Raw genomic sequence first — 6,885 nt, 5'->3', positions numbered from 1 at the left:
TCCTTTCTGTAACAGGCGGAACAGCGGCGCAGCTATGCAGAAGAACCCTTTCACAAACCTCCTGTAGTAGGAGGACAGGCCCAGGAAGCTCTTCAGGTCCTGCACAGAGCTGGGGGTGGGCCAGTCCTTCACAGCCTGTACCTTCTCTCCCATGGTGCCGACGCCACCCTCCGTTAGCCTGTGACCGAGAAAAGTCACCTCACGCTTCACGAAACAACACTTCTGGTGGTGCAATTTCAGTCCTGCTCCAGCCACTCTCACCAGCACACGTTTGAGGGCCCCGAGAGCTGATTCGAAGGATTTACCATGGACGAGGATGTCGTCCAGGTAAACAACACACTCATGGCGGGGGATGTCTGCCAGCACCTGGTCCATAAGCCTCTCAAACGTGGCAGGGGCATTACAGAGGCCGAATGGGAGAACTTTAAACTGCCATAAACCCCCGTTGGTGATGAAGGCTGTTTTCTGTCTGGCCTCAGGGGCAAGGGGGACCTGTCAATATCCGCTGCGCAGGTCCAGGAAGGAGAACCAGGCAGACCCTGCCACTGTATCGATTGCCTCATCGATGCGAGGAAGGGGGTATAGGTCCTTCTTGGTCACTTTATTGAGCGGTCTGAAGTCTACGCAGAACCGAAAGTCCTCCTTCTTTTTCTTGGGAACCATGACTACTGGAGCGGCCCAGGGGCTGTTGGAGGGTTCGATGAGTCCAACCCGTTGCATCTCCCCCAGTGCTCTATCTGCTGCAGCTTGTCTGGCCAGAGGGAGGCGTCGTGGTCTCATTCTAATGGGCTGTGCATCTCCAGTGTCGATGTTGTGTTCGATGAGATCTGTCCGGCCAACATCGGCCTCAGACAGTGAAAAACAGTCTTTGAATTCCAGCAAGAGCTGCAGCAGCAGGTTCTGCTCATTGGGAGTTAGTCCATCAGAGTTTCTCTGCCAGACGTCTGTCACTGCCGAAACTCTCATCTGCGACAGGTTCTGCAGCAATGACTGGGTGAAGGCAAGGGTCCAGGGTTGGCAGGGTGGGGGTTTGTGCAGGTGCCGTCATCTGGGGGTCGCAACAAGCAACGGCGTCGGTCACTGTCTCGGTTGTCTGTGTTATAATGGTGTGGGTCACACGACAGCCTGTCTGGGGTGGCCGCCTACACATCTGAACGACCTGTCCATCTGGAAAAGTGAGTGTACCCCTCTTTGTATCAATGACACAGTCTAATGTCCCAAGAACATCCAGCCCCAGGATGCAATCTTCCAGGTTTGCAACCCACACTGGGCAGCGAACAGACTTCTTTCCCACCCCCATTGTCACAATTGTCTCTCCCACCATCGGAGATCGTTCCCTGGTAACTGTCTGTAATTTCACTATGGTGGGGCAAATAGTTGTTTTATTTCTCACCGTTTCAGGCTTCACCAGGGTTGCTGAAGAACCTGTGTCGACTAGCGCAAAACAGTCTGTTCCCGCAATAGTCACTGGGGCATACCAGCAGTCCTCGACCCAGGTTCGGCCCAGCCTGATGATTCGCTCAGGCTTGCCGCCAGCCTCTTCTGTTGGTTGTAACACTTCTGCTTGGTTAATGCGCTGCAACGTTTCCTCATTTGAAGAGGGACAGGACACCTCAGGGGTCCGCATTGTCCCGGTTATGCAGACCCGGCCCCGTTTCCCTGGTTAGCTGTGCTGCGAGGGCAATCTCGAACCAGATGGCCAGGCTGTCCACACCCCCAGCAGATCCTCTGACGGGGTCTCGGAGACTGCTCCTCTCTCAGCGTGGTGGCACGCACAAGCTGTGTAAATGTTTTCACCCAGGCCGGCTCTGCTGTATTCAGCTCAATACCACATGCAGCGCTCACCTTTGGTGTGTGGTCATCCGCACTCCATGAAGCAGTACATAGCATCTCTCTCTCTGTGGCTAGCTCCAAAGCCTCCTGTAGAGACTTGGGGTGGGCGAGCAAAGTCTGTGTACGCAGGTCGGCTGGTAGTAGGCCCTGGAGGAAGTAGTCCCGGGCTAACTCACTCTGGATAACAGGAGGCATGTGAGCATGAGGGTGAACCAGCCCCTCAATGTCATTGGCGAGCTCCCTCAGCGGCTCCCCAGGCCGACGCTTGCGGCTACACAGTTCAGAGCGGAGCAGGCTAGCTGTAGAGCATAGTCCAAAGCGCCTCTTTAAAGCTCCCACCAATGCATCATAGTCACTCCTATCATCAGGGTTAAGTAGCAGCAGGCTGGTTAAAGCATCCCCAGTAAGGCACATTGCAAGCTGGAGGGCCTTTTCTTCAGCAGACCACCTGCCAGCCTTGGCTAGCAATTCAAATTGTGCCTGGAATGCTTCCCAGTTAGCTTTGCCATCATACCTGGGGGTTTTCATAGATGAGGGGAGGGCTTCTCTGTGGTGCTCAGTGTGTTGACTCGTGCCTGCCCTCTTTGTCTCTGTTTTCCCGCGTGTGGCGTCTCTATCGGGGGAGTAGCCGGAGCAGTCAAAGCCAGCCTCAGCGGCCATTCTCATGGTAATTTCTCTCACCCGCTCTCTGTGGCTGTCCGTTCCCCGACCCTCAGCAGCGCCAAAGTGTTGCCGCTCGTCAGCTTCCTCCTCCCGTTTAATTTTAGAGTAGTCCCACAGCGACATGTTCTCACCGAGATGGAAACTGCAGGCTGTATGGCAGCAATCACCGTAGCACGCCGCTAGTTAGCTGCCGTTAATCCGAGTTGAACTTTTACTTCTGACACCAAATGTAGCGTCTCGCTACTGGAACACAGGGAGGCTTAGTTTGTCCTTTATCCGGGAGTTTATTGCACAGATCACAGGCTACTGTTGGCCATAACCACACCAAAACAATCTACTAACCCTGTCGTATTCTCACACTCCGTCACGTCTCCCGCAAGCTCTCTCCTAGCTTCCCGCGTCCCTCTCCCCAGGAACCTCCCTCTTCCAGCCCCAACCAACCAGACAACACTCTCCCACCCAAACCCACAGCTACAGGTCACAAGAACCGTCCATCAAAACAGTGGCACGTTCACTGACACTCTGTAAAATGCAAACAAACTCTGAACAACAAACACATCAAACATCAACATTATAACCAGTCCGTTACAATATGTTTAAGTCATGGATGTTTAAAGTTAATATTTGTCTAATATTACTTTACTTTTCTTAATGAAGTATGACGCTGCGCTGTCAGTACACTTGTCCCAGTTTGTGATTGGTCAAATGTTGCTAACCCCGCCCCTTTCACGTGAACGCGCTCTCAGCTGGAGAGAGAAACCCTGTCTTGATTTACCGAGTTGATAACCAGCGTCGTAGGACCGCTTAGCGAGATCTCGTTTGTTAGGGTTAGTTAAGATAACTCAAACATATCCAGGGTATATTGAACTGGAACCGTAGAAGAGGGCATAGGTGGCTGCATAGCAGCGCTAATGTCAAAGACACACACATTATACATTATATTTGTATTTGACCAGGATGCGACAAAAGTATTTGGGAAGGCTTAGCCTTCCCTAGCCTACAGTACCCGCCGCCCCTGTAATCATCTTACCTGCGCGATGTAGTCAGTTGCAAGGGAAAACATGGAGAAGGCTGTGTCCACAGTTGAAACAGGGATATTTTAGTAGTTTTTCATTCAGCAAATATTAAATGGGGCAGGCTAAGGGTAATTCATCAAATCACCACCAGAGGAAAAAGCTGCTAGCTGGTTAATTAGCAGCTAATTAGCATCACACAACTTGAGTCTGAATGGGAAACACGTGTTTCACGGCTCAGCTTAAAGAATGACGGCTGAATTGACTCTACTTTTGTAACATTTCTGGTGACAAATGTTATACAAATGCGTTGCTTTGCAGCTCAATTGAGGCAGCTAGCTTGCTAGATCTCCTTGCTGTCCTCTGCACTGAGCAGTGCGGCCTCTTTTTTGAGTGACAGAGAGGGTCATTGGGAGATGAGGTCCTGAATGTTTTAAACCAGGGCTCTCCAACACGTCGAGCGGCGAGCTACTGAAAGAGCTCGCCGCTCGATTATCGATTATAGGGTAGTAAGGTCGCTTATTGATTTTTCGGCCGCGGCTGGACAATAACGTTTTTTTATTTTAGAATTGGTTCCGTCACACGAATATCGAATTGGTCGGTGCCACAGAGATCAAGGAACAGACGTGACAGCGGCACAGCGACACCACACACGGAGCAGTCTGCTTTCTCCACCAACACCAGTCCAGAACCAACAGCAGAATGACCCGCTCTGAATCAGTCCGTGTCGCTGCGGCTCAGAGACACACAGGGAGCAGGGTTTCCGTTAGCCGGTAATTACCGGTTTTTAGCTGGTAAAATTTATAAAAAACCGGTAAATTAAAAACCTGCCGGTCAAAATGTCCGATAATAATGCTCATACAAAACTTAGATAACGTATGCTATCCCTAGACATTTGTGACCCTCTCTATCGAAATCTGTCGGAAGTCGCAAAGGCTCATTTAAAAAATAAACGTGGATTTGACAGGGAACTTCCTGTTGCCTCCCTGAGGGAATATGACAGGCACCTCTCACTCGCACCCTGCTCTTCCTCAGCGCCGCTCGCCCTCCCTCCGGCTGAAATTATGAATGTGGTGTATAGTAATCATAGATAACACGGCAGGGTCCTTGAGAGTTGGTTTTCATCTGATTTCAAATAAACAAAGTCTTGGCTTTCAGAATATTAAACTTGTTTCGGCAAATTCAGATGATAAATACAACTTTGAAGCTTGTAACGGCATAATTACAAGCGGAGAACGGAGTAACTTTACGTCACAGCAGGCATAACAACAGCCGGTGTTTCTTCTGAGAGTTTTCCCCGGGAAACGAACAATAGACCTAGACACAAACACGTCATACACATTACACACACTCGCGAGCTTCTGTAATACTTATAGGCCTAGTAAACGTTGAAGGAATGTATCAGTTGCCTTCGTGGCACGCAGTTAGATATGGCTAAACAATCCAACATTCACACATTTTTCCTCAAAAATAGCAGTAAGCCTGTCGATAAGCCTACCTCTGAGTCTGACTCTGTGCCTGATGAAGCAATCCCGCAAACATCCGAAACCGCAGGTCCAGCGGTGAAGAAGGCGAGAGTACACTTTAAAGCCGATTGGCAGAAGAAATTCAAATGGCATCAATGCGAAAGTGTCGATGGAGTGGAAAAAATGTTTTGCTCCCTTTGTGCAAGGTCAGGGAGGAAAAATGGCTTTACCAGAGGATCAACCAACATGAGAGCATCAGCCCTCACAGAGCACAGCCAGTGCCAAGACCATACGTTCGCAGTTAACGCAGGACAACAACAAATGGCTATGAAAAGTCATATCGACAGCGCAAAAGAACAGAGCAGCCAGAAGCTGCATTCCCAATTAAAAGTGGCGTTTCACATGACCAAAAATGATATTCCAGGTAACCAGTTCAGAGGAATGACTGATTTACTGAGGGCAGTAGGGGCTCCTGATTTTGGAACCGATGACGGCATTTACAAGCATAGCGAATCCTTGTGTGACATGGAGAGGGCACTGGAGGGTGTTATTATGAGGCAGCTTGACGAAAAACTTAAGGCCAGTGAATTCATTGGAATCATCATTGATGAGACTGCCAGTATTACAGTGGAAAATAAATTAATCGTATATGCCAAGATTGAAAACAAGGGCAAGATTGATAACTTTTTCCTGGGCAATTACAACTTGCATTCCGGAACTGCGCATATGAGAAAGTGGTGGAGGTGCTGAGAGGGAGAGGAATTGAGCTATCAAAGGTCATGGGCCTGGGCTCGGATGGAGCCAGTGTGATGACAGGGAAACGTGCTGGAGTTGGTGCTCTCTTGAAGAGAGTAAATCCCTTCTTGATCCAGGTGCACTGTGTCGCTCACCGAGCTGCACTTGCAGCTGTAGATGCTGCAAATGCTGTGAGTCAGGTGAGCGCATACAGACGCAGTGTGAATACAATCCATTCATTCTACAAGCACTCCGCAAGTAGGACGAATCGCCTCCGTCAGCTGACAGCGACCCTAAGCGATGAAGACATGGTTAGTTTGAAACGGCCATGTGCCGTCCGTTGGCTGTCCTTGCATAACGCAGTGCAAAGTATTAAAAGCAACTGGCCTGCTCTGGTAATGGAGTTGAACAGTGAAAAAGTGAACGGAAATACCCAAGCCCAAGGCATTCAAAATCAGATTCAGCAGTACTCTTTCATTGCTCTCACCCACTCACTGTCTGATGTACTTCCAGTGATGACCAATTTGAGTTTGGTTTTTCAAAAGGAGGACGCCAATCTTGGCAGCATCAGGCCAATTGTGCACGCATCTATCGCAGGTCTTACACAGCTGAAAGATGAGCTAGGCCCAGAGGAGGTGGAATTCCAAAATGATCTCCAAGATGGAAAGTATAGAAATGTGGAAGTGACACATCTGAATGAAAGGTCCATTCAGGCTCACACAAACGTACGATCAAAGTACATTCAGCATCTCATCAATGCGTTACAAGACCGATTCCCCGATGACACTCTGGATCTCATCAGCTCCCTCGACATCCTTCTGAACCCCTCCCGATACCCCCATGCACAGTCTGGTAAGCAATTCTCTCAACATTTCTCTTGGTCATATTCATTTTATCCTATCGGCACATATTCTACAATATATAACTTCTGCGCAGCACCTGGCACTCTCTTTATCTCTTGCTAGTAGCTATCCTACTATTATAGTATACAGCGGCATCCAAATTAAATAATTCTGTCCCAATATCCATCAAATTCGCTCCAATAGTGCTCCTTAATTAAGATGTATTTCTTCCTTAACGAAATAATTTAAATCCATCCAGTTTGTTCCACTGTTTTGTACACTTTTGAGACTTTTAAAACTATTTACCGCTGTGGCATTTCCTGTTTAATATAA

This window comes from Gymnodraco acuticeps, unplaced genomic scaffold (genome assembly GCF_902827175.1).
Source record: "Gymnodraco acuticeps unplaced genomic scaffold, fGymAcu1.1, whole genome shotgun sequence".
Lineage (NCBI taxonomy): Eukaryota > Metazoa > Chordata > Actinopteri > Perciformes > Bathydraconidae > Gymnodraco > Gymnodraco acuticeps.
The sequence above is the reverse complement of the archived record's forward strand: the minus strand, read 5'-3'. Positions refer to the sequence as shown.